A 7262-nucleotide genomic window follows, 5' to 3' on the forward strand; every position below is an offset into this window, starting at 1 on the left:
AGGGTTTATTTTTCCTCATGCTTTGTGAACAACTTGGAGTTCAGCTATCAGTAAGATTTACCTGAGGACATCAAAGCAGTGGGAAGAAGAATCCAAGTGGATACTTTCAACAAAGTGTGGGGCTCTTCTCAATTAGGTGTTGTGGCAGACCAGAGGATGGGAGGGGAGGCCAAGGACATCTCTTCCTAATGACAGTGAACCCCTGAGAGGAATCACTGTGGAGAGGTGAGTCTTCATCAGAGTCACCAGAGGTCTGGATCAAAGGGCGTGGATAATGTAGGGCGGGCACGTTCTTAAGGAAGGGGATTTGCTACATCTTGGGAGAAAGCAGAGTATCTCTGAGAGCACATTTGGGAAGGAATGTAGTTGAAAAGGTGGAAGATTTGCAACCACTTTTATTCAATCAGTGAACAAATGTCACTGAGACCCTACTCGCAGCTTGATTCGGTGCCAGGAGACATGAACACAGAGATGATTAAAGGGTATTCCAACTTTCCTGGAGCTCTCAGTCCAGCGACCAAAAAGTCATGAGAAGTGTAATGGGGGTGGATTCACTGGAGGAAGTGACCCGTGCTGCCTAGGGATGACCTCAGTGTTTCTCGTGGCCGCCCTTCTTTCTTTATCAACAGCTGGTGACCAATCCAGGTCCAACAACTGTGGCTCTCAGCCAGATTTCATCCTCTCATGATACAACTAACATCTGCAATCTATGTTGGCTCAAAGTAGCCAACACTGTCAACGTTTCCAGAGGAAACTGCTGATGTCTGTCTCTACTGTCTATGTCCTGGTCAGTAGGAGAAATGAACAGACAAATTGAATAAGTCTTATAGTTTCATCATGTCATAACAATCAGGGACTATCTGTCTTCTCTTACAAAAAGCAATGCCTTCTAGACTTCAAATTCTCTCCCCATTTCAAAGACAATTTAAATATTGGTCATATTCCTAGAATTTTAGAACTTGGTGCTTTACCCTTACATTTCAGATCCAGTAAGCAAAGTAAAGGAGTAAAGCAACTTCCAAGTTTGCAGTGAGAATGTAGTGGGGTCTAGCAGTAAAATCCTGGCTTTCACGTGCCTGATATCTCTTTAGTGCTCTTAGAAACAGAATAATCTAACACTCCTTGAGTCACTCCTCTATCCCATCATGTTGTACAAAATATAATATCTCTGCTCATCTAGATGACTTGGATCCTAAATTAGCTGAGTTCCACGAATGCATTTACAAAGCCCCTGTGGGTAAAGCACTGTGCTAATTCTACTGTGGGATACGAATGAGGGTACACATTCCTTACTGAAGAAAGTGTGAAGATGACTGTTCCCAGCTCAGCCTAGGTATCTCTCTGTAGGTAGAATAACAACAGCAGACACCAATAGGTTCCACCTGCTGAAAGGGAAGATGAGGATGAGGTGCAATGACTCAGCTCAGTGTCCTCAACTCAATGAAGTCCACTGGCTTGTTTTCAGTTTCCTCTCCCCTGCCTTGCTTGGAAACTCTCTCCAGGTGGTAAACTGGAGCAAATGTAGGCTCATCTGCTTGTTTCTCATCTCTCAGGATCACTCACTGACCTTTACTGCCTGTTGGCCAGTCTTTTGAAAATCTCTGTCTCATCTATTTTGTCCAGTTTATTGTTGTTGCTTTCTTTTGCTGTTTCAAGTGGGAGAGTAAATCCAGTTTCTGTTAGTGTGTATTCGTGTGGCACCCCCTTTATAAAATCACAGTTGGAAAATATCTATCAAGATCCTGAAAAGAAACTTTTACAAAATAAAAAGCACAGTCACAACCAGGGTAAGACTGTGAACGAAGGAAAACCCTTAAACTTGACTGATAAGGAGCTAATATCCAAATATATAAACAGTTTGTAGGACTCAACATCAACAAACCCCAAACAACCCAGTTAACAAATGGGCAGAAAACCTGAGCAGACGTTTTCCCAAAGAGGACATACAGATGGCCAACAGGAAAAAAGCTCAACATCAACTATCATCAGGGAAATGCAAATCAAAATCACAGTGTGATGTCACCTCACACCTATCAGAATGGCTATCATCAAAAAGAACACAAATAACAAACACTGGCCAGGATGGGGAGAAAAGGGAACCTTGACACATGGTTAGTGGGCACAGAATTATCACATAACCCAACAATTCCAGTGCTGGGTATGCATCCAAAAAAACCCCAAAACACTAATTTGAAAAGATACATGCACCCCAGTTTTCATAGCAGGGTTATTTAGAATTGTCAAGATAGGGAGGCAATCTATGTGTCCATCAACAGATGAATGGATACAGAATATGAGGTATATGTAGTAAATGGAATACTTCTCAGTCTTAAAAAAATCAATGAAGTTTTGCCATTTGCAACAGTATGGATGGACTTGAAGAATACTGTGCCAAGTGTAATAAGTCAGACATCACTTATATGTGGAATCCTCAAAAATACCACAAATTAGTGAATAAAACTAAACAGAAACAGACTCACAGATATAGAGAACAAACTAGCGGTTACCAGAGGGGAGCGGGGAGGGGGAGGGGGAGGGGCAACCTAGGGATCGGGATGAAGAGGTACAAACTATTATAAATAAAATAAGCTACAAGGGTATATTATTCAACACCGGGAAGATACTCAATATGTTATAATACATATAAATGGCATATAACCTTTAAGTTGTGAATCACTATATTGTACATGTGTAAATTATATAATAATGTATACCAACTCTACGACCAAAAACAAAAAGTGTATTTTAAAAGCACCATACCCGTTTTAAGGACAATGCTGGCCTGACTCTATGTTGGGGATTGCAAACCCCATAGCCCCTTGCCCAAAGGCTGAGGGAATGTTCCCTTGAGGTCTGTGGTGAAAACCAGTCCTTTGTGAGTGGAGATGCCTCTTTAAAAGCATGTCACCCTTGATTATTCCTATTCTCCAAAAGGTCCTTCAAAGGAAGGGTGAACGTGACTACAAAGTGGCCCAATGGAAAGTTCCAGCTTTGGGGCTTTCGTGGAGTATCTCTTAGGAAACACTGCTTCCAGGCTGACTTATGTTCCCTGAGGAACCAGGGAGAGACACCAAACATTTCAAATTGGTGGGCTACAACCCAGGCACTGAAAGAGGGGCAGAGATTCCCAGACCTTCTCTCAGAAACCTCATCGGTTGCTCCAAAAGAGACCCCACAAAGTCCTCCACTCACAGGATCTTCCTCCTCTTGGTGGTATAAAATGACCCTGTGCCTTATTTGCTAAGCAGGGGACACAGCGCTAGATACTACTGTTTCTTGGGTGTATTGCCATGCCAGTTATACAAAAGAAAAGAAAGACGGGAAAGCTAGGTGAGGTATTAGAAATATCTGTCCTCCCGGGGCTGCAAGAGGCAGTCACCTGGCCACACAGGTCTCCCTGAGTTTAAGACCTCTGGTGGTGGTTCTGCAGTAAAGGAATAAGCTGGTCCACTTTCTTTCCAGCAGAAAATGGGGAATGGGACTGGTCTGAAATAAAGTGTTCTTCATTGGCTGATTAGGGCCTTAATCCTCATCAACTATGATGGTTGTCAATTCAGTCTGGCCCTGGAAAGGAATACAGCATTTTTCCCCAAAACAAACTTAGAAGGGGAGTAGGAAGGTTTATCTTCCAGGAAAATGTATCTAGGAAATGCTCCCCAAGAATTTGCCCAAACTACTGAATATATTTACAGTGGTCTGTTATTAACCATTACCTGTCAGGAGAGTGTGCAAACACTGTCCCCCATTACCACAAATTGTGCAGTCGAGTTTCCTAAATTTGGAGAAATCAAAGGGCTCAGTACATCCGGAGTGCAATGGATAAGCCTTTTTTTTTTTTGGAAAACCATCTTCCTGATCATGGGATCTCCCCGGCGCCTGTACCACAACAATGCAAGATACCAATAATAGAAGAAATTGTGTGAGAGAGAACAGAGCATATGTGAGAAGTCTCTATCTGCTCAATTTGTCTGTAAACCTAAAACTGTTCTAACAAGTAATGTCATAAATTTTTTAAAAAATGTAATGATGCAACACCCTCAAATCAAAGTGTTGCTGGCATCCTATAACTGCATAGTTAATACTAGCCCTTGAGGTGCACCAACCTGGAGTCTGACCAGGCCTATGCCATCAGCCTCTGCAGCCTGGCAGTTCCCCTGGAATCTGGCTGTGGAAACATGTAGGTCAAGGTGGCCGCAGAGCTCCATATGGTGCAGAGAGAACACTGGAATGTGGTGACAGCGGGGAGAAACCATCGGAGGGCCGAGGTCGGTGAAGATCCAGGACGACTCAGATTCAGCAGCTGCCCCACCCGCGGCCACAGAGCAAAGGACAGGGAGGACAGGAACTGAGAGCTACCGGATGAGGTCGCTGCCTGAAAGATAAAAGCAGCTCAGGAGGCTTTGGTCAATTTTGAGAATGGGAAGCAGGAAAATGAGTTGAAGTACGACTCGCATGTTCCGTGGTGGCTTGAGCCACCAGTCTTCCAGGTAACAGCACGCTCGCATACTGTACTCACAGAGCCGCATTACACACTCTTCTGCTGTTGCCACGGGGTGAGAACGTGCCCCTCAACCCCTCCCTCCGGTTCTGAAAACACACTCAGACTGGCCACTCAGGACACGCTGTTCTCACATGGGGCACATGAGGGCCTTGATACCAGGGAATGGGCCAGGCCGCCTGCGCCTCGCCGCCTCGGGAGCCTCCGCTCAGGTGACAGGGGACCGCCACAGCCTCTGGGGCTGCAGCCCGCCCTGTGCCCCTCTTCCCTGCGCGTCCCCCTCCGCCGAATGCGAGGCTGGGAGAGGCTTTCAAAAGTGGCCGACGTTCAAAACTTTAAAACTGGCCGCTGAGCCACGTAAACGTCCGGAGGCTGGAAACGTCGACGGGGAGCCCGTGGGCCGCGCTGAGCTCCGCTCCCAGGACCCAGCGGCCGCCTCAGTCTCGGGGACGCGGGTGGGCGGAGAGGGGGTGAACCCGGAAAGCGGAGGAGGAGCACGAAGGGGAGGGAGGAAAGAGCCCAGAAGAAACACTGTCAGCTGCTCACACCCGACCTCACCCCTCAGGGCGCCAGCGGCCTGGGTGCTCGCGGTGCGACGGGTGGGGCCGCGGCCGCTTCGGCTCCCATCCGGTTCCCAACAGAGAGAGGACGCGCCGTCCCCCGACGAAGCCGGCAGCGCCCCGCGCGTCTACCCTTGCACCTGGGTCCCAGGGAGGGGACACCCCACGACGTGCCTAGCCCTGTCCTGAGGATGTTCAGAGCTGCCAGGGCAGCGGCGAGAGGACAACTGCAAAGAAGGGGAAAGGAAGTTTGGGGGTTTTTTGGCGTTTGGGTTTTTTTTTCTGGCGGGAATTTTACCTCAGGCAGAAAACTCTAGAAATGCCGGCAGAGCAGGCGCATTTGGGGGAGGCCGCCAAGCCGTCCCCTGTCGCTCCTCCCGAATGGACTTCGTGTCTTTCCACGACGTACAAACCTGAGGGCAGGCGAGTCAGGCGCCTCCTGGCGTCGCGGAGGAAGCGGGCTCGGGGCGGGGGGACGAGAGCGCCCGGCGGGAGGCGGGTGCTGGGCCCGCGGGGCTGCGCGCGGCCTGGCTCCGCGGCGGGAGGGGCGGGCCTGCGGCGGTTCCATGGTGTCATGGTGAGCACTCTGGACTCTGAATCCAGCGATCCGAGTTCGAGTCTCGGTGGGACCTTTCCCTTTAGGCCGCGCCGGCGTCTTTTACTCCCGCCGCCAGAACTCAGTCTCCTGCCGAAGCCCGCGTTCCTCCGGCTCCTGTTCCTGCCACCGCAGGCACCTGGCAGCCGCGTCCCTGACCTCTGCCGGCTCCTTCTCCAGAAAACCGGCTTCTCCGACCTGCGCGGTCCACATGGGCAGGTGGCGCGCAGGTGGGGGACGAGCCCGGGGTGTCCCCGCTGGCCCCGGGCGGTCAGCCCGTCTCTGGCCATCGGAGGCCCGGCCCCGCCGCCAAGCGGCGCAGCGACCGAGCCAGTGCCACCCCGCCGTCGGGGCCCCCTGGGTCTCGGGGGTAAAAGGCAGAGGCTGCGCCGCCTGAGTCCTGCCCCGCGAGGGGGCGTCACACCGCAGGCGTAACTGCGCGCTTGTCCCTGTGAGTCAGGGGTCGCTGTGGGGGGCTGTGATGTCGCTGGTCAGACAGGGTGACAGCCTCTTATGGTTCCAGACCCGAATGGGTAGTGCTGTATTGAGGTGCCTATTCTATTCTGAAGTTTGATTGATCCTATTCCACTGTGTTCCGATTTTATTCAGAATTTCTAGCTCCTAAGTCTCCATTGGACACGAAAAGCCGCTGTTAGGCTGAGATTTCAATCTTGACCCCAGGAAGTCCCGTGCTTTCATCCCAAGCTCAGCCAGAAAGAGGAGAAAGGCCAAGGATTCCAGCGTCTGGGGAGACCAGGGCTCCCTGACCCCTCTCCACCCAAGGCCTTTGAGACACTTGCAGAGCTTATCATCAAGGCTAGCCTGTAGCGAATATACTTTGGTTAGATTTGGGTGGAAACCAGATTTAATTTTTTATCATTATAAACTTAAATTCCTTTTTCAAATGTTGCCTCTGGATATGGAAAACACAATGTAACAAATAAACCTTTTGTGCAAGGCCTTCTGTGGAACAGCCACATGGATAAGAACTAGCCGAAGAGAGTATAAAACAATAATTTATGTGTACCCCAGAACAGTGACAAAATTTTAAAACCTGCTTTCGTCAGTTGTGTTATGATTGGCATTGTTGGGTATTTCTTTATTCTTTTGTCAATATAGTGTGGGGAAAAGCAAAGGAGGCGGTATAAGGTGTTGTATTTCTATTACTCCCAGTGCCCTTAAAAACAAAACTAGTGGTATTAGAGAAAAGAGTCTCAGCTGAAAGACAGACATTCAATCAAAGCCTGTAGTTCTGAGTTTGAATTGTGAATGTGAATATATGTGAATGCATGAACACATACAAATATGAGTATGTATTTGCTAGCTCTGTCCACTGGAAAGGTCTAGAATTCAACCACTTCCATTGAGTGTCTTTAGGTTACACAATTTGATTTGGGAATAATGTTTTTCACAGAAAGGAATCAGAGATTTTGAGAGATATGACTGAGTCCCGGTCAGGGGCAGATGAGACAGAAGCACCTTGTCATAGTGATATCTACAGAGGTCTCAAAGACTATTAAAATCTTATGAAAAGGAGAAAGGAGCCAGCTTAAAGGCACATTCACTGCTGAAAGAGAGGATCATTGGAGTATCAGTAAGGACTCTATTG

The 7262-nt window shown here is 48.6% G+C and overlaps 2 non-coding genes across 2 annotated transcripts; one reads left to right on the forward strand and one right to left on the reverse strand.

Annotated features, from left to right (window-relative positions):
- Positions 1-3717: 3717 nt before the first annotated feature.
- LOC130841997 (U1 spliceosomal RNA) lies at positions 3718-3882 on the reverse strand. Its single transcript, XR_009050323.1, has one exon. It is a non-coding gene; the product is annotated as a U1 spliceosomal RNA (small nuclear RNA).
- A 1736-nt stretch (positions 3883-5618) lies between these two features.
- TRNAQ-CUG (transfer RNA glutamine (anticodon CUG)) lies at positions 5619-5690 on the forward strand. Its single transcript has one exon. It is a non-coding gene; the product is annotated as a tRNA-Gln (tRNA).
- Positions 5691-7262: the final 1572 nt, after the last annotated feature.

Source organism: Hippopotamus amphibius, chromosome 1, assembly GCF_030028045.1.
Source record: "Hippopotamus amphibius kiboko isolate mHipAmp2 chromosome 1, mHipAmp2.hap2, whole genome shotgun sequence".
Taxonomy (NCBI): domain Eukaryota; kingdom Metazoa; phylum Chordata; class Mammalia; order Artiodactyla; family Hippopotamidae; genus Hippopotamus; species Hippopotamus amphibius.